Below are 20506 nucleotides of genomic sequence, written 5' to 3' on the forward strand. Positions count from 1 at the left end.
GCGGGCGGGCCTGATGGATCATCACTGGGGGGGGGGGGGGGGTAGGAGAGGTAGGGAGACCCTCGGAGGGGGCTGCTGATCACAGGGAGGGTGTCGGGAGAGGCATGGGGCGTGGCGGGCTGTAGTGAGGGAAGACAGGCAGACATGCCAGATGGAGAGAGAGGGTGATAATACTGGAAGTGGATAGAATTTACTCTGGAAAACTGAGGAAGGCGAAAGAGGGGGTGCAGGGCGGAGCAAGAGACAGGAAGGACAGTCCTGAATGCAGGCTGACGGTACAAATGCATGATTTACATAAATTCTGACGTAACGAATGTGAAAACCACGGGTAAGTGTGTCGTGGCTCAGTTTGTTCGTCACCGACAGACTGCTTTGTAGATAGCTTGCAGGGTTAAGGCGCCTGATGCACCGATCTAGTCTAGGTGCTGTAAGCTTCAGGGCGCTGTACAGGGAAGGTGAGTCAGGTGGTTAAAGCACTCGCTCTGGTACCGCGTTTGAGACAACGTAAAGCAGCTCCGAGTGTTAATGTCCCTGCTGCGGGGATCATTGTGTGACCCGCAGGTGACACGTCCCAGCTGTGGTGAAATAGCTCAGTGGGTGAAGCGCTCAGTGCAGAGAGCGGCACTTCAGCTGTAAGACGCCGTCCGCATCGCTGCAGGGTTAAGTGCATTTCTCGTTCTTTTAAGGCTCCTGAACTGGTGCCTTTTATGAAGGGCCCCCCCAAAACAAGAGTGTCTAGTGTGTGATGTGACCAGTGTTTTTAGTGCATTTATACACACACACACACCGGCCCAGTGTGTGGTGTGATCACAGCGCATCTCTGCGCCCCCCCCCCTATATGGCCATCTCCCTGGGCTTCTTGGCTCTCAGCGCGAACGGAAGGGGTTGCTGACTGTCCTTTAGATGAGGCATTACTGTGTGGTCGTTGGTTGGGTGAGGGCCCTACACTTCCTTCTCAGCCTGCTCTTGAAGTAAGTGTGTCTTGTGTGCACACACCGCACCAGGCACAGGACATTCAAGCGGCGCCCGGGCCTGTCGGAAGAGAATACCGGCTGGAACCAGAGCCCGCTGCTTCCATTTCCATCTCCGTGGTGGTGATCAGTCTGGAGGGAGAGCAGAGATCCCAATCGTCACTCATCAGTCTGGGAGGGGGGCAGCGCAAAGATTACCATGTCAGTCATCATAGCAAAGGTTCCCCCCACCCTTAGCATCGATGCCCGCAAATAAATACACACCACGCAAGTTTAGACTTGGGAAAAACTGCTGCAGGCTTATTACATACGACGTTATGTAATCTGGTGGGTTAGCTTACGGGAGATCCAAGGGCAGGCAGTATTCTCGCCACCTGCCCACCTGATGAGCCAAGCAGCACAGTGGTGAACCACCTTTGTACTGCACCTTCTGGTGATCCCCTTCCCGGATCACATGACCACTGGTCCCTTATACTCACACCCCTTTCAGGGCGGAGCGTAGCTAGGTAAGCTCCCGGTTGCTCAGGCCCACAACCGCCCGAAGGACTAACGGGGCGCCAACACCTCCCATGAGGCTCCTGGGGTTAGGGTCTGGCACCCCTATGTGCCGCGCAGAGGTTTCCTTCTGCACTCATTTGCTTCCAGATCACCCTGTAACTCTGCCTGCAACGAAAAAGTACATTACAAAGTTCTTGCCATGTTTCCTTCCGCCAACACGCTGGGTAAGCGGTAGGGTGGGAGACAGCGTGTCCAGCTCGCTGGCATCCGTGGCGTGTCCGGTGCAGCAAGAGGCAGAAAACCTGGTGAGGGGAACAGCAACAGGAAAGGGCAGGACAACATATTATTAAACGCTAGCTTCACTAACCTGAGTTCTATCCTGGTCCATCAACAACAACAATCGGAATCGGAACTACTAACAGTTGTCGCACCAGGCCCATCACTCTCAACACCGCAGCCTCCAATCGCCAAGACCAAGTCACATCCAAAAGTCCTTAGTGAATTAAAGGAGCTCATTTCTATAGAGAGACCGCTAAAAACACTAGAAATAACAAGGAAATGCACCAAACAACCCAAGATATAAACAAAATTTTCCTTTCTGAAAGACCCAGGATTAGCAATCTATTCCAAGATTGGATGTATAGAGGGTCTGCAAACACCTCTCCTACTCGGGGCAGCCATTCACGCTTGCTCCGACAGTCACACAAATGACACTTCACCGCCTACAGGGGGGAGCTGTTGCTCCACACCAGACGGTCCACTAGTCACAAAAACATCACCAGTGCTGAGGAGTCCGACAATCTCACCACCAAAGATAGACCAAGGAGCCATCAGAAGAAACTACCAAAGCCTCGCAAACACACGTGACACGGACACGGACGACCACACAAGAAAGAAAATACCAAAAATGGGCGAACCCGCTGGGCCAGCTAACTCCCCACATTCCATCCTTAAGGAGGAGCCCCACATAACCGAAACCAATAAAGTGCACCAGGAAAGCTGGGACAGCCAGGAGAACCAGAACCAAAATCTGCGAAGCCAACCCAGGATGGAGGACAGCAAGGGCGGAAACACCCGGAACAATCAAGACGTACTATCCTACCAAACAAACAGAAATTCCCCAAAGGGGCAACAATTCAACTTCACATCCCGGGACAGCCTGGGCATCAAGCAAGAAATAAAGCTAGAAGAACAACACCAACAACTCCAATTGACTAACACTATCACCACACAAATAGAGACCCCAACAAGAACAAAAACAGACCACGGGGGGCATATAAATGCCCAGAGCGGGACAATCGACTCCAAATCAAAAACGCGTTGCACTCTATCCCACTATAGTGACTTCAATTTCACGACCAGCTCCGCGGAAAATGACATGACATTCATGGCCACACAGGAATGGTAAGATCTTATTGCCTCTTACAATCTCAGGCCAGAGCACAATACTCTATTTGAAGAACCAAACACCCTATTAAGCCAGGGGAACAGCAATAGCACGGTAAAACCACTATCTGAAATTCCATGGCCTATAATCATAAACACCTTGCAAACAACAGTCAAAGCACTAGAGTTTCAATCGCTAAAAATGGACACCCACCTAACTGTCCTACAATCAATTGCCACTTCAATATTAGGCATTGAGGGGAAGATATCCGAACTAAACGGTCTCATAAAAAGGGGCCAAGAAGCGACTTACACGACCAACTCACCGTTCCAACCATGCTCCTGCGAATTGATATTAGACAAATTAGCCACAATGCCATCAATGCTAGGGGACCTGATGCGAGAAATAAAAGCAACAATCCCTCAAGCGCAAGACTGTAATGCTGCGTCAATTTTAAAACAAAAACTGCAGGTCACCAAGCCAACAGCGGCCCAGGGAGCAGCCACCAACTCAACTGCAGAGAGCCGGGCATCTACTTCAATCCAGCTAAAGGATCCAGGTGTTGAACCAGTAAATCAAACAGTAATCCCAACCAACCTGATTGCAAAGAACAGCACAGCACAGAACAAAATTCGAAGGAAGGAAAGGGAGGAAAAAGCTCATATCAAACTCCAACTTTTACACCAAAACACAGCTCAACCCACAGCAAGAAGACACCAAAAGCTCCATAGACGCTACAGAAATGGAGCCATGCCCACACACACCGCAACAAGAGGCACGAGAGAATACAAGAGCAGCTAACTAACTCCTCTCATGCCATAATTCAAAAGACAACCAGAAGCTCTACCAGGAAACTTCAACCAGAGAAAAACAAACCATTACCTGACCAAAAAAACTGGGAACCAAGAAAGATCGACGACCCTACAGTCAAGCTTAACTTAACACAAAAAACTATGCCTATCACAAAGTTCATCAACAACACAGAATCTATTCAACCATTAAATATCACAACTAACAGTAACACAACCGAAACAAGAGTCGATCACACATTAAGAACCCAATCAAACAACCCAATTACGAGCAGTCCAAGCAGTCAACCTCAGTCCAATCATAAGTTACGCCTGTTTCCAATCAAACTCCCAAAATACCACCAATCAAGTAGACCCTACTGTTATCCTCTTTGTACCAGAATACACGTCCCTTGGTAAGGACGACATATTGAATAGGGGTAACATTCTGAAACTCCTTCACTCAATAACAACTTTAGAGAATATTTACTCCTCAGACCTGCTTCAAATTGAATTCATTCCCAGCAGTGACACCTCCCATCAAGAAACGACAAAAACCACTTGGAACACTCCCGAGACAGTAAAAAAGATAATGGAAGAAAAAACAACCTTTGAAAATTGGGGGATCAACTTACGACTTGTAGCGCAACCTCGATACCCGGCACCCTTCTTATTTCCACCCAGATCACCGGCGCGAAAAAAGACCAATTCCGTGCTAAAAGGTGCAAGGAGTTCCTCGCCGATAGTACATCCCAAACCTGGAACAACAATGGTAAATGGACAGGAACTCTTGCAAACCGACCAAAATCTGCCAATTATCACTCAGAAGTGGACATCGATCCAGCGAACCATCAACATAGCCAACATTCCTAATTGACAAAGGGGACTGAACACCGAGTGCATTAGAGATAAAGCCAAACAAATACAAATGTGCATATGGAATATCAACGGCCTGGCAAGTAAAAGACACGACCCTGAATTCCTACAGTATCTAAACTCATTTGACCTCCTGCTGCTCCAAGAAACCTGGGAGGAAGAACAGTTTGAAATTCAAGGATTTACATCATGCTTTCTCCCTGCCAGCAAAAACTCTACCTTCGGACGCAGATCAGGAGGCCTTGCCATTCTGGCATCCATAGCTACAATTGGAACAATAAGAACCACAGAGTTTTTTATTAAACCCCCCCCCCCCCCCCCCCCCAAGTGGAATCTTGACGGTAAAAATTCAGCTAACATTACAACAACATACTCAAGAGGTCATAATAATAAACACCTACATTCATCCAACACAAAAACGAAAGGCAGCAAATGAATTGATAAAGGTACTGCAAAAAATCTCCGAAGGAGACCTGTCCGACCAGATCATAGTCGGTGGCGACTTCAACATGTTCCTTATCAACACAGAACATGATAACAACATTCAGCAAGAACTTAGCACAGCGTGGGGTATTCCAAGACAAAGCATGGCTAAAATTGACAAATCAACAACCAACTCAAAAAAACTACTGCGACAACTAGAAGACCTCAACCTAAGGGCACTGAACGGGCGCTTTGCCGACGACAATCCACCGGCCCCCACGTTCCATTCCAATAAACATTCTTCCCACCTGGACTATACCTTTACATCCTTAAACATGTTTCAATGATAACAACATTTAGGATAGGGGTTAACGACCTTAGCAATCACCTCCCCCAAGAAGTCTCTATAAAAGCAAGAGCATTACTAAACGTAGAGCCATACACCGGCCCTGAGATAGACACAACATCAAACTTAAGGCGACTCCGATGTAACCCCAACAACATCACTACAATAAATTTCGAGGCAAAATCCTTATACACTCAAACAGTAAAGTGCCTAAACACACCATCAGAAGAATGGCAAAACTTCATCCAAAAAGTTGCCGCTAAATTATCAAAGGGATCGACAAAGAAGCTTTCAAACGGAAAGGGGAACCTAAACAAAACATCACTCTCTCCAGGAATGAAGATCCAAAAACGAATAATAAACCATACACTGAGGAAGATACGGAAAGATCCAGACAACAAAGACTTGCAAATAACCTTGTGGGAAGCCAAAAAATCCCTAAAACAGAAGAATTGGGAGAAACATAAAAATAAAAACGATCAACTATGGGCAAAATTATTCCACGAAGCGAACCAAAAAAATAGCTCTAAATTCTGGAGAATGATAAAGGAAATAAAAAAACCCAGACCACCGTGGTATAGACTCAAACATCACAGAAGAAGTGTGGACAAACTAGCTAGGCACTTCAATAGTGAGGATACAACTAAAGAGGCAGCGCCAAAGAATTTGAGAACGGACGACGTGGCGGAAGGATTAGGCTATCACCAAAGAGAAATAAACAACAAATGTAGCACCCCCCCCTCTTAAAAACGAACGATTCAAAGTCTGACGTTGACATCTTTTCAGACCCAGACCCACAGGTATCGACCATTGTGACAGACGACATCAGAAGACAAATAGCGAAAGGAAGACCAACTGGAGCCCCTGGACCCAATGGCTTACCATCAATGCTGTACAAAAACGACGTAGAGTTCTGGAGCGTTGCCCTAACACCGCTATTCAATTACGCAAAAACTACTCAGATACTACCAGAGTCATGGCACGGTTCAATAATTAGTCCAATTTACAAACACTCGAACAAAAAACTACCATCTGATTGCGTTAATTGATGTTGAAGCTAAATACTTTGCAGGGAACATACTAGAGGAATTAACCTCATGGTCCACAGAAAACTCAGTAATCCCGAACACCCAAGCCGGATTTCGTCAGGGTCAATGAACAATCACAAACATCATGGCCCTGACTCTACTGATGGAATCAGCAAGAGAAAACAATAAACCTTTATATCTCTCTTTCATCGACTACACTGCTGCGTTCGATCATGTGGATCGCAACATGTTATGGCAAAAATTGGTCAAATGGGGTATACCTGATCATCTTTTAAATGTACTGATAGCACTACATTCTAACACCTGGATTAAAATCAAACTTGGCGCAGGCACACATCTTTCAAAACCAATAAAAACAACAAAGGGCCTTAAACAAGGCTGTCCATATCGCAGTGTCACGAAAATAATTTAAGTGATACGAAGCGCGGTGTAATGAACACCAATACATTTTCGTACGCGTTTGGACTTTTAAGCATTAGCTTAATCACTTTGGGGAATAATATAGCCATGTAACTCTCGGTTCGTTATGCAGACACATAGCACATAATAGGTGCGGTAAACCGTTGATCGTGAGCAACTAACATGAAGTTTTGACCATTACCAGACCGCAGTAAGCATTTACGGTCCTCCAATTGCTTACGCATATAGTATTTAAGTGCACTTTAGTACCAATGATTGTTCGTGTATAGGCTTTCAACACGGGCACATCCATTAACACTCACTGTACCTATCGGTGTAAGATGAATGATGAATTCTGGTAATTTATGGCAATAGTATTCAGTGATTCAGCTGTTTTTTGGACTCCGATGTAATTGGATATATATATAGCGCTTACTACCCCTCCCAAGGCGTTCGTGGGCATTACGCCTATTGGCGCGCTACTGCGGAGTTCAAGGTACGTGGTTAATCTAGCGGTTCTGATGAATAGTCCTGGCCTCTGAAGAAAAATTGCGGGTATTTACGTCGGTTACTTCGATATATTAATAACAGGTAGCTGGGATCATTAGTAAGCGGGGGCTGTGGTTTCGGGTGAATGGTTATTGAGATAGGAAGGGTGGTGAAGATTCATTAATGTTAGATTACAGGGATAAAGTTTTAAAGAGGTATTTTATGGCGTACGAAATGAGCTATCGGCCAATTTGCAGAATTACAATAAGAAATACTGTTCGGACGCTCAACTTGTGCCAACCACTGGCATGCTCCCAATGACTTTAATGCATGTTTGCTGTTGCTTCTTCAACAAAAAAGACAACGCCCAACCTCGCCGCTTGTCTCCTTCTTTCACTCTGAACCTCAGTAGCCCATTTTCTCAAACTCTTGGTTCCTCCACAACCGAGTTACAGATTCCCTCCTGTCCCAGCACTGATGACCCCTCCCCCCACCCCCCTCAGGTCTGGGGTCCCCGCTTTCTGCACCAGTGCGATGGACGCTTTTCTTGTCTCTAACCTCTGCACATCGGTCAACACATCTGTCGCCATCCTCCTTGACTGACATGCCACATTGATGGCACAGTTCTACCTAACCCCCTTCATCCGTTGGCACGGATGGCACTGCCCAAGGCCAGTTCCTGTCTTTGTTAATGATCTGCTTCATCCTTGCCTCCTGCTCTTCCTGTGAGTTTCTCCAATATTCTGTACTTGATGCCTTTTTTTTAATAATTCCAAGCGTGGTCTATCTCTGAGCAGCTGATTGACTAACTCACCTCATCCGCACCAGTGTGCTGGACAACTCTGTCCCAACAAGACCATATTCCAGAGGTGGAGATTACTTTGTGGGTGGATTATTTGTGTCTCGTCTGTCGAATCATGAATGTACCTACTGCTTCCTTTTTGGATCCTCATCACCTAACAGTACTTGTGTGCGCTTCCATCTGCAGGCGCTTGGGTCCACTTCCTCCTGCAAACAGCCGCTTCTCTTCCATACATAGGGGTCTGGGCACTTTTCATCTATAAGTAGCTGGGTGCTGTTGTATCGCTCTACCAGCCAATGGGACCTCATCTTCCATCTACGAGCGGGTCGGTCCTTTTTCCATCTACGAGCGGCTCGTCCTCTTGTCTCCACTACAAGCCTTAAGGGCCCTTTTCTTCGCGTAGTAGCTGTATTGATCTTCAGTTGTCAGCTCTCTCAAATTTTTCTTCTTCTGAGTCATGTAACATTTGGGGCTAAGTTGTTCTTTGCTCAGTTATTCTAGAACTAGAAGATCAAGTTTCCTCGTTGTCGACAGCTTGTTGTAGGACTCTGAACGACCTGATGCTTTTTACATTGCTTCTTAAATAAGATTTCAGCTTGAAGAGGGGGTCACTTCCTGTGCTCCTGGGCAGTTCTACAATTTCCTGAACCCGATGGATGGTGACTTCTGCTGCTTTTTCGTAAGTTTAATTCCAGGGCCTTGATCTCTCCTAGTTTAAGGCCTGGCTAGTTTCTGCTCCCGTTTCTTCACAGCCAAGGCATGGGGTGTTCTGTAGGTGCTCAAAGGACTGTTGTGTGACCCGGCTGATGTCTACCTGAAGTGAGGAGACCTCCTCTGAAGTCTGATGTTCTGCTGGGGGAGCAGAGGTCTGCCCCTGCCTAGAAACTCTGCCCCCCTCGCCACATCTCAGAGAACCCAGCCACTGCTCTCTCCACCACCCGAGAGACCAGTGCAGAATAGGTGGTACATGGCTGAGTTTTCAGAGCCATAGTCAGCTGTACCTCAACCCCCACAGCTGGGGCCCAGTCAACCCGGCTTGGGGGACCGCAGGGCAGAGTGTAAATGAGATGCAGCAGGCATGGCATGTTCAAAACGGGAAACCCGATTCTTGCATGTAACCACCGCAGATCCGCCACTGATCTGTGGGTAAAAACCCATCCTGTTTGTAAAGCGGCGGATTAGCCCTCCGGTTCTGTGTATATCTGCAGCGTTGCCTGGTGCTGTAGCTGACGCTAGGCTTCCTGTAGCAGTTCCTGGAAGGCGTCTCTGAGGCACTGTTAATTCTGCTCAATGTCTCTGTTTGCAAAAGGACTTATTGACTCCTCAGTGATTGTAAAAACTTTCTCACGAACCAAAAAGCATGGTGTGCAGTGTGAAGGAGGGCTGTGTTGATGGCAGTGGTGTGGTGTGGACTATGAGTCACCGTGTTGTTTATAGGCCGTCATTCCATACTTGCCTCTAATGCAAACCTTTAGTCTCTAGAAGAGCCACAGATTTGACACACCTTGTTATGCAGTGTCCAAGTGTCTGTTCCTCTACCGCTCCCGGGAGTCAGCCTTCTCTACCTGCTATCGCTACCTTTTGGAGAGTCAAGTGTACAAAGGAAGTAACTTTATTATTGAATTGTAATGAAATAAGTCTGAGGGCTTACAATCTACTTGAACCTTTAGTGTCTTATCTGTAAACATTAGGAGTTCACGACCTGCTCGGTTAAGGTAGCTAGTGCTATAAAAACCTTTGATGAATGCGCTACATTTCACTGAGCGGGCCAGGCATGAACCCAGCTTCCACCCACAGTGGGAATGTTTAAGCCACAACACTAGGAAACTTGATATTTAACCCTGGCTTTACCACTGTGCCAAAGTATGCTAGTTGTGAACTCTGTATTAAGTCTGGTAAAGTTCCACAAAACAGCGGCGTTTCTTTGGCAAGAGAAGTCCTTCAGTCTCACCACAGGAGCCCCCCACACCCTAGTTGTGCAATGAACAACATGGCAACCATGGGAGCAGTAAACGAGTTTTGTTAGTAAATCCTGGCCTCCCCTTGTGACAAATTGTGGGTTCTTGGGCAATCGCCTTTTGAACAGATTTCTCTACCCTGTGTTTTTTTTGTTAATGTAGCAGGGACTTCAATCTTAACACTTGTAGCAAGTCTGTGATGAGAGAACAGGACTTTGACCCAACAAACATTTGATTTTCCCTATCGGGGAGAGAAGCCATAGTCTCGTAGTGCACTCGCTAAAATGTGGTATAGGGAGAAAAATATGAACCTTGAACGAGGAGGCTCACGCCCTGGCATTGATGCTCCTGGTTCACCAAACTGTTTGATCCTTGTCAAATCACGCCCTTCGTATGCTTGCATCCCTTTAATTTCCCTAATGTGATGGAAGAGGGAAAGCCACTGACAGCTCGAGCCAGGTATCTGGCTCGGCCCGAAGTGCTCGTGGGTCCTCGAGACCAAGACCGTCCACGCCTTCACGCGGCGTCTGTCTGACACCCATGCCGTACTCTCACGAGCAAAGAATTGAAGACTCAACATTGACTTATATTGTTAGAAGATGAGAAAGAGAGATCGATCTAGGGGCTGAATTGCATTTTGTGAAACCAGAAAACCTGGAATTCATAGGCTTCCCAACTTCCCCCAAATTGTGTGATCCTAGGCAGTTGTTTTGTTCACCTTGCCTCCTTTTTCTTCATTGGTACATTTGAGGGCACCTTGAAAGGCATGTTCAGGATGTGCGTTGTACAAATCCCTCTTGTTTGATTTAATGGACTGCAATATTGTTTCATGTATAATAATATCCTACAGCACAGAGGGTGCACGTGACACCCGAGTTACCTCATAGTTTACTAACCGCATTGCTTTCAGGGGAGGGCATGCATGTTTCTAAGTTCATTTCTGAAATCTTTGCCTTCTAATAAATGCCACTCAATCCAGTGATGTTATCTGACGTATTGAGGCAAATCTCTATCGCATTAAAATAATGCCTTTTTTTTTTTTTTTACTTTTGAAGAGACTATCCTATTACATTTGTTGCAGAATGTCTGTAAACGTCAATGTGTTACTCGAGATAAGTGGTGCAGGACACCTACTGTCCTTCTTTTCCTTAACTTCATGTAAATAAATACTTGCCCATTTGCTTGTATTTTTGTATATTGGTGGTCTGCCACGTAAACAGCAGCCCAATGCTTCTGTATCACAGGGGGCTACATGGGGAGGTCGGGAGGACCGTAAGCGGTCTCCGGGCCGTACACCGAGTAGCTGTCCTGTGACTCGTCAGTCGGAGCAAACAGTGGCCACTGAAACCCAAGGCTGAGAGGCCATTCAGCGAGTTTCAATTTTCTCCAGAGTGGACTTCAGCTACTGTTTCATGCACCATGTCTGAGAGATGTCAGGCGTGGCACTACTGCAAAAAGCCATGACCATACCATGACTCTAGGTTTTACAACCATTAAACTGGGCAGTAATATTTGTTGTTTACAGCACTAAGAAATGGCTCAACTTTTACAAAGCGTTGTAAAAAAACAAAATATTGTTTATTAAACCCACTGATCTCACATGTGCCCCTCTAGGAAGTAGTTGCCCGTGCAAGGCAATCAGTTCAAAAGTGGTACGACGCACAAACGTGCAGATACTGGTGGTTTCCAGGCAGATGGAATACAAGAAATTTCGAGGCCACGTTATGGCGCTTCCTTTTGCTTCGCTCCAATTAATTTAAGGCCATTTCTTACAAACGGGTGCCCTCTTGTGGCCATTTATGGTAACACTGTAAGGCAGCTGCTGAAATTGCCTTTATGCAGCACCAGCCCGTCACTGAAGTCGATGAACTTTTCTTTCCTCTCAGGTTGAACGATTATCTTTGTCATTGTTGCCCCCCCCCCCCCGCCTCTGTTTGCATCCCTCACATTCCAGTGCGCCTTTCCCAGCTGATGATTGTTGTTCACACTCTGCAGGCAGCGGTGCGCGCGAGTGTTTCATACACAGACTTGCTGAACTATTTTGAGTCTGAAGATTCCCCTGACAGGGCACAGAGCTGTAGAATTATCTTCAATTAACCACACACAGGGCTGTTTATCTGCTTTTTGGAATCCACAATCGGCTTTGCAAGATGGCGCCCGCAGGGAGCCAGCTGTGTAACTTCTGCTTGGCCGCTGTTCTCTTCGTCACACCTATTCCCACTTTGAAAGATGCGTCTGTCACTAAAAGAAGTAGATTTACGTATGCGCAGAATTTTGTTTGTGTGGGGGGTTTTCTCTGTTTTTGCTTGTGTGGCAGTGTCCGTTTATTTCTGTCTGTGTTTTTCTACTCTTATGTTTGTTTCTTTGTATGTGTGTCCACGCGCTTGCGCTTTCTTGGTCTCTTTTACCTGGCCGTTGCTTCTTTTTCTGTCAGTGAAGTGCAGGAGCAGGACTCCATGTTGATTGCCATCCCTTATTTTAAATTAAAGTGGCAGCTTCTTAGTGTGACTGTGCTTAAAAAAAACTCCTCGTGCAGTGTATTGTGACCGCAGTGGTTCCACCCACGGAGACTTCCCTTCCAGCAGTACCACTTCCACTTTTGAAGCTGGCATCATGCCAGATGACTCTCTGGGAGAGTGCCATGGCTGCCCCTGGCACACTGACTGCCAGCTGAGGAAACTCCACAAGTCTGCACTGCCCCCGCAGACCGAGCATGCCTCTGGCATGTTTGGAAACCGAGCTCCGTTTTAAACTGCAAGGAATAAAATGCAGTTTGGGCAGATAAAAGATAAAATGGTATTTTGAATATGCGGGAGGGTATGCCTGGTTGGGGGCGTGTGGGCAGGTCCGGGAGTAGTGGCTTGCCCACTTTTGTGGGCTCTGACTGTTTGGTCGGCCCTCTGGGGCCAACCAAACCAGTCGTGCACTCTAGATTCTCTCTATGTAGGCTGCATGCAGCCTACATAGAGAGAATGGCCTCCCTACAGGTGCTCGGCTGGGCGCTGTCCGCACCAATCACGACCTCTGCCATTGCAGCGCTGTGATTGGCTTAGGGGAGGGGAGGGAGGATGCATGCTTCCTGTACAAGGAAAATGCGGGCGCGGAACCCGGCGAGGAGCGAAGGCGTTCTGCAGTTTTTATTTCCACAAATAAACAGGGAATTTGGTCGTTTTTTTTTTTCTTCTTCTAATGTTTTCATTAAAAAGGTATTTCCATATATAAAGACGTTAATTATTAATTGGGGTATATGGAAATCCAACACAACTAACAAAGTCACTAACCTGTTATGTCCAGTCTAATATGTTTGTAATTTAAATCTAATCTCAAACACTAGTAGCTATGGTACCACAGAGCAGACAGGCTTAACTTACAAAAAAAATTGTAAGGGATTTAGAAGTACCAAAACACGTATAAAGTTAAAGACACAACACAGTACAAATCCCACTCCAGTTTATGAAAACCCGAGAAAAATGTAATAAGCAAAATGAAACCAAAACAACAAAAATCCAATCATGGGAACCAGAGATCTATATTTCTGAAGGCTTAAGTGGAAAAAGCGCCAAGAAAAATAGAGGCTTTGTGTCAGTCAATTCACGCAGTAGACCGAGACTAAGCCGCAATTTCAGATTGACAGCGTTGGAGCCCGGATCTGACGCACAAAATGGATTGGTCCTGATGAATGTCTGGAACTCAAAGTGGATACAGTTTCTAATTTCTACTTCAGAAAGGGGCTTTGTCACTTTTTTTGGAAGAAAAATCTTTCCCGATCGGGTCGCTACTAAAGCTGTGGTCCGCGCCATCAAACCGAAATCCGTATACCTGAAGCAAGTTTAGCTCTCTGGTGCATTTGAGCTTTCTCACTGCAGAATGGGACTCATTCCTTTTTAGGTCTCGGGACCATCCGGTCGGCAGACCGGAAGTCCGGAGATTTAATGTCATTGAGAAGAGGGGCTTGCACCCGCCCCTCTTCGCTCCTGTTCTCCATTGGCTAGCCTCTTAAATGCTGGCCAGCCACTGGAGAAGAGTCCAGTCACTCCGTTGAAGCCCCGTCTTTTTCGGATCGGGGGGCGTGTTTTTTGCGAGAAGTCTCAGGGAGGAGACAACAGCAAAACACGCCCCCAGATCCGAAAATGAGGCTCCCTTTCTCCGAGGCATTTTCGCTGTGCCTCGGAGAAAGGCGGTGGTGTCCCGGCGTTGCTCCCTCACCTGATCTCCTTCGTACTCCCACGCTGGCTCCTGCGTGGTGTCTCCGGTCTTGCTGTTTCGCCGGAAGTAGATCTCGCCCGCCGTCCCGTGTTCTGTTCAGCCTCTTCCAGAGTATCATTCCTCGCACCTCCTTACATCGCTCCCCGCGGAACCTTAGAGAGCCGCTGCGGCCGGTGTGTTTGGGCGGCTATGGCCCTGAAGAGGATTCAGAAGGTGAGAGTGGATTCAGGGCAGCGGAGCGTTTTAGGAATCCTGCTGTCGTCAGTCGTTTGCCACCGTTGCACGCACTAATGCGTGGTGTCTCCGGTCTTGCTGTTTCGCCGGAAGTAGATCTCGCCCGCCGTCCCGTGTTCTGTTCAGCCTCTTCCAGAGTATCATTCCTCGCACCTCCTTACATCGCTCCCCGCGGAACCTTAGAGAGCCGCTGCGGCCGGCAATAGGTTGAACGAGCAAGGTTTAAACTTTTAGGGGTACTGGATTACTGTTTTAGCACTGACAGACCATACATGTATACTCTATGCAACGCCCACTTGGAAAGCGTCGCCAGAGAACAGCATCTCATTCTGCCTTTAGACTACTGCAAATGCTACCGGGCACCGAAGTGGAAACGCTCTTGAGAGCTCGTGCATATATGTTTCAATGTCGTTTGATATAACGTGTTATGTTTCAGTGCCGTTTGTTATATAACATGGTGTGTTCAGTGCCGTTTGTTATAACGTGATGTGTTTCAGTGCCGCTTGTTATACCGTGACGTGTTTCAGTGTCGTTTGTTATAACGTGATGTGTTTCAGTGCCGTTTGTTATAGCGTGATGTGGTTCAGTGTCGTTTGTTATAGCGTGACGTGTTTCAGTGTCGTCTGTTATAACTTGACGTGTTTCAGTGTCGTTTGTTATAACGTGATGTGTTTTAGTGTCGTTTGTTATAACGTGATGTTTCAGTGTCGTTTGTTATAACTTGATGCCCTTCTAAGCACTGAAGACGAGTGCGGACTGTTGTCCCGCATACACTGTCTAACTCTAAACCATATCTCTTCCCAGCACGGTAACAATCTGCCTCCCTTCACGTCTCCAGTTGGACACAGTGCACTCAGCCCGGTCATTATCCTTTTAATTTACACTCTGACTGTCCATGCGTACAAGAAGCACCCCGTATTTAGAACCTCACATGTCATGCAGGCGCCGCTGCATGCTATTTATGAAACCAGACTCATTCTGCAGCGCAAACCCACAAACAACTTCCGAGAGCACAGATCTATCTGTTCATAATAGTGTGCACAGCACCAGCCTCAATCGCCCGTAAAGGAGCTCTATCTAGTAACATGTTTGATAAAAATAATACACCTCAACATTCACGTGCGACGCAGGGTTTCTCCACATGTCGGAGGCTTTTAGGTTGGCACATGCAGGCCGCGGAAAATTACAGAAAGTGTGAGGTTAGGTGTCCGCTCTCACAGAAGTAACGGCAGGGGAAGGGTCGGGTGAATGCTCCGTCTGCACTGCACACCCAGACACCCAAACTAATCTTCTCCCAGCAACCATCCCCTCATTAGTTTGGTTTTCCCTGTAAAACAAACAGCTCTCCGTGAATGCATAGCACTGGGGTAGGGAAGGAGAGCAGTCTCAAACCTACTCGTGGGAAGTGGTGTAGGCTGGTACCCCTAACTCGTTGGTAAATAAGAACACTACTCAATAAATCATTGTCCAGTCAGTGCCTTGTGCTTTTTCTTATGAAAGGGAATAGCACTTTATTACACACACATTACTAAATAGTACACATTAATTCCAAATGTACAATCAGGTAGCTGCAAATGCCTTGGGTGACACGTTCAGGACAGTTCACACCCCAAACAAGCCATGAACCTATAATCACAATACCTTCACCTATTCTAGATACAATATGACAATATGTAAGGGGGGGTCATTATCAATAAAGCATGCCTACTTGCTTTGTCAGGGTGTCACCACAGGCCTTCTAAGTCGACAAAATAGAGAAACAAGCATTTACAATGCAATGGTCTCGGCATTGGTAAAGTTAGAGCTATTGGCATTGCTCATGACATTATTTTTGTTTATGTGTTTGTTTTTAAAACATTTAAAGAAACGGCATTGTCATGAGCAATGCCAATAGTTCGAACTTTAACAATGCCGAGACCGTTGCATTGCAAATGCTTGTTTTGGAGATGTGGCGACCTTGAAGCAGGATGAAGTTCAAATCGAATCTGATGCTGTGAAACTGCTGCTTGGATACTTTTTTCAGCAGGTCCCAATAGATCTCTCAAGCAAAAGTTTTCAAACGTTTCTACTTTTTTCTCAGGTCCCCAAACTACCACAGGAGTACCCCACTTATGCCTCCAGGACCTCGAGAGAGGCACTTGGGGACTCTCAGGGTGTGAGCCAGTGGCCAGCAGCAGGATCCAGTTACTACTGGTCAGTCGAGCTCTTCATTAAAGACCTATTACAGTTTGTCGTGTCCTTGTAGCCATGCAGTAGATCAGCTTCATGGCCTTTGAAGTTCACTTCTTTGCGCTTGGTGTACATGGCAGCAGTTCCAGGCCTTAGGGTTCTCCTCCCAGGTCTGCAGCAGCGGATGCAGTCCTCCATCTATACTTCTATAGGTCCAATGAGTTTTCTACAGCGGATACCTTGGGGTGCCACCTTTTATGGTTGGCAACAGCTAGTGGGCCGGGATGACTTCTGGCTCACCCATAAATAATGGAGTATAAGTTCCATGGGGTAACCCTATCCCCTTTTTTCAGCACTTCCCGTTTACCCTTCTGCAAACAATCCCACACTGCCCCTCGCTCTTAAATTTCAAGATGGAGAAGCGCTTCTGTGTGCAGAGCCAGTGTCTACCCAAAGGTGTTGCAAAGTAAACAGTCACCTCCTCTGTGGTCACTCAAAACTGGTTCTGGGAGTTCCTTTTCTCCCACTGGGTTCATTGCCAGCATGACAATGGCTGGGTATTTCCAGTTTTCTCCAAACATTTACTTGTGGCAGGGCACGCCCCTTGGAAGTTCAGTTCCTTACCCACTCAACTGATCTTCCTGCCAGGGGAAGAGGACTCTTCCCACTCGCAGGCCGTTGTCCCTGCTCTGGAAGCAGTTTTCACACCTCATTCAGGCTCCGTACAGGCGAGGCAGTGGCTGTAGTGCGAACACAAATTAACCTCCAGATACTTCAGGCCGGTTAGAGGTAACTTTCTTAAAGCTACATTATCCAGAGAGTGACATTGTTGTTTTGGGCTCAGTCACTGTGTTTTTAATCGCACAAGTTCCACACTTAAATAGTATGCACCCTACCTCCTAGGCAGCGAGTTGAGCTTCGGGTAGGTTGTCCTACCTGTCAAAAGGGTGTTTTTACAGGTCTGTGCATCAGGGTTCAAGCTGCTGCTGTCAGGCTATTTAGTTTATTTATAAAATGTATAAAGCACTCTGCCACCCAAACAGTATCTTGGCGCTAGCCACATCAGAGAGACACAAAGACCGAAAAGGATCCTAAAAAGAAACAGCGAGGCGCACCTAGAAATGATGACAAGACTTGACCACTTACTTGGGGGAGGAGCCAGGTAGAAGTGCCCTCCTGAATTGTAACAAGTCAGTCATGGATCTCAGTAAAAGAGAGAGTGCTTTCCGAAGCTTGGCTGCGCTAGCCATAAAGGTCCGGCCACCTTGCCTGGACTTGCTTGTGCATACAGATAGGCTGATGTAGAAGGAAGAGCTCTGCTGGGAGTATATCTTCGAAGCCTCTTACCCAAGGGGGCGGGCCCACTCCCTGAAAAGCGTTGAACACGATGCAAAGAGATTTGAACCAACCTCTTTGCTTGAGTGGTAGCCGGAGTAGCTCCTTCAGAGCCAGGGCGGCAGACTCTCTCCGAGATCTATTAAGGGCAAGTTGAGCTGCTGCTACCTGAACTCTTCACAAACGATGAAATGGGTACTCTGGTGCATCCAACAGAGGGCATTGCAATAGTCCAGGCGACTAAGAATGACACTATGAACTACGAGAGCTCTAGAGGAATGGGGAAGCACCACCAGTATCTTCCGCAGAGATCTCAGAAGCGCAAAACAAGTGCCTGCAACTTTATTCACATGAATGTCCAAACTAAGTTTGTCATCAAATGTGTCATCCAGGTTCTGGACCACTTTGACGGGGACCACAGGCCTCTCAAATGGCCTAGGCCAAAAGTTGGAAGGGAGTACCACCAGGACTTTTTGGGCTGCAGATCAGCTCCATCTCATCACCATTACATTATAAGGAGTTTAGACTGAGCCACTGAATGATGTCCTTCATGCACCATGAATGATGGAGAGTTGCTGATTGCTTAATGAAAGCATAAGCTGTGTATCATCGGCATAGTTGACCAATGTCCCCCTATAGGACTTGATGAGTCTAATAAGGGGGGTGGGCATATAGATGTTAAAAATGGGGTGATCGAAGAGACCTGTGGCACTCCGTGTTTGATAGGCGTGACCTGGGAGCGGAACGGTGTTAGAGCATCCTCTTCACCTCTGTCCAAAAGATATGAACGGAACCCTTGCAAGACAGTCCCTGAGCCCCCCACCACTCCCAATGGCTTCTAGCCGAGCTAGAAGCGTGGTGTGACAGACTGTATCGAATGCGGACGAGAAGTCCAGTAGAACCAGCACCACTGATAGCCCCTCATCAACTCTCATCCTTACCTCATCCATGGCTGTAATCTGAGCTGATTCGGTCCCGTGCCGGGCCTAAATCCAAATTGCTCTTCCTCCAGACACTTACTGTTTGCCAAAGATTGGGCTAATGTCTTACTGACATTGCGTTCCAGGATTTTGACCGGGTAAGACGGGACAGAAATCCACGGTGCAGGCCTGAAGCCATCTTTTCACTTGTCACACTAGCGGAGGGCACAAAAAGTGCTGCAATCTATGGGTGACATATAACTTTCCATGTCATAGGTGTAGTTTCTATACCATAATACTATGGCCTTACAAGCGAGTGAACTAGGTGAATCCGGGATGCTTGAAGTTGTCATTTATGCAGATGTGGAACGGCAAGTGCAGAAACGCAAAGGAAACGCCTGGATAGGACGAGCCACTCCTGCATAAGATGGGACACCTCGAAGCACATCTTTCATTGATGTTAATTGGTAGGAAGGACAGAAGGTTTCTTTGTCCCAAAAAGGACAAACGGGCCAACATTTGTGTCACGTGAGCTGGACATGTTAGAGAGATGTGTGTAGTTACATTGTGGGTCCATGTGATACTTTTTGCCCAGTCTCGCGTTTTTACCTTAAGCCCTTTGCAGCGGAGTTTGTTAAACGCAAGCTAGGCGCCTAGAAGTGGAACTGGAAGTGATAGCCCAAAGGTTGGGTGAGGGGGTGTGTCACTTATGATATAGCACCGCCCTGCAGCTATGAACATGAGTCTGGAAGGGTAATTATTTTCTAGCACCTGCACATGGAGAGAAAGGACAACATTCAGGCCCTGAGGCAGCTCTGGACTTGATCCAGCTCAACAGGTGAGGTTAAACCATGCTGTCAGACCTGTATCTTGGGTGTTTTGTAGTGGGAGAAGTTTTGCTCGCTACACAATGCTAGCCAATGAAGATGCGAGAGAGGCCTGGCCTCTCCAAACATCTCTCCCCTCTTCAGGGTCGGATCGTCTTTGGGTATCAAAGGCAAGAGGCAAGTTGAGCATCCTCCGGGATGGATAGCTAACAGTAAACACCAATAGACCACGCAGATCAACCTTTACCTGGACACCTAACAGTAAACGCCAATAGACCACGCAGATCAACCTATACCTAGACACCTAACAGTAAACGCCAATAGACCACGCAGATCAACCTATACTTGGACATCTAACAGCAAACACAAATAGACCACGCAGATCAACCTTTACCTGGACACCTAACAGCAAACGCCAATACACCACACAAATCAACCTATACCTAGACACCTACCAACAGCAAACACCAATAGACCACGCACATCAACCTATACCTGGACACCTATTGGCTAACACCAATAGACCACACACATCAACCTATACCTGGAGACCTAACAGCAAACGCCAATACACCACACACATCAACCTAGACACCTACCAACAGCAAACACCAATAGACCACGCACATCAACCTATACCTGGACACCTATTAGGTAACACCAACAGACCACGCACATCAACCTATACCTGGACACCTAGCAGCAGCAAACGCCAATAGACACCAACCAACCGCAAATACCAGTAGACCACGCACATCAACCTATACCTGGACACCTACCAACCGCAAACACCAATAGGCCACGCACATCAACATATACCCAGACACCT

The 20506-nt window shown here is 47.0% G+C and overlaps 1 protein-coding gene across 1 annotated transcript in view; it reads left to right on the forward strand.

Moving 5' to 3' along the window:
* TMEM139 (transmembrane protein 139) overlaps positions 1 to 20506 on the forward strand; it is a 144169-nt gene that overhangs the window by 1665 nt on the left and 121998 nt on the right. The window lies entirely within an intron of this gene.

The sequence above is a fragment of the Triturus cristatus genome, chromosome 7, assembly GCF_964204655.1.
Source record: "Triturus cristatus chromosome 7, aTriCri1.1, whole genome shotgun sequence".
Classification (NCBI taxonomy): domain Eukaryota; kingdom Metazoa; phylum Chordata; class Amphibia; order Caudata; family Salamandridae; genus Triturus; species Triturus cristatus.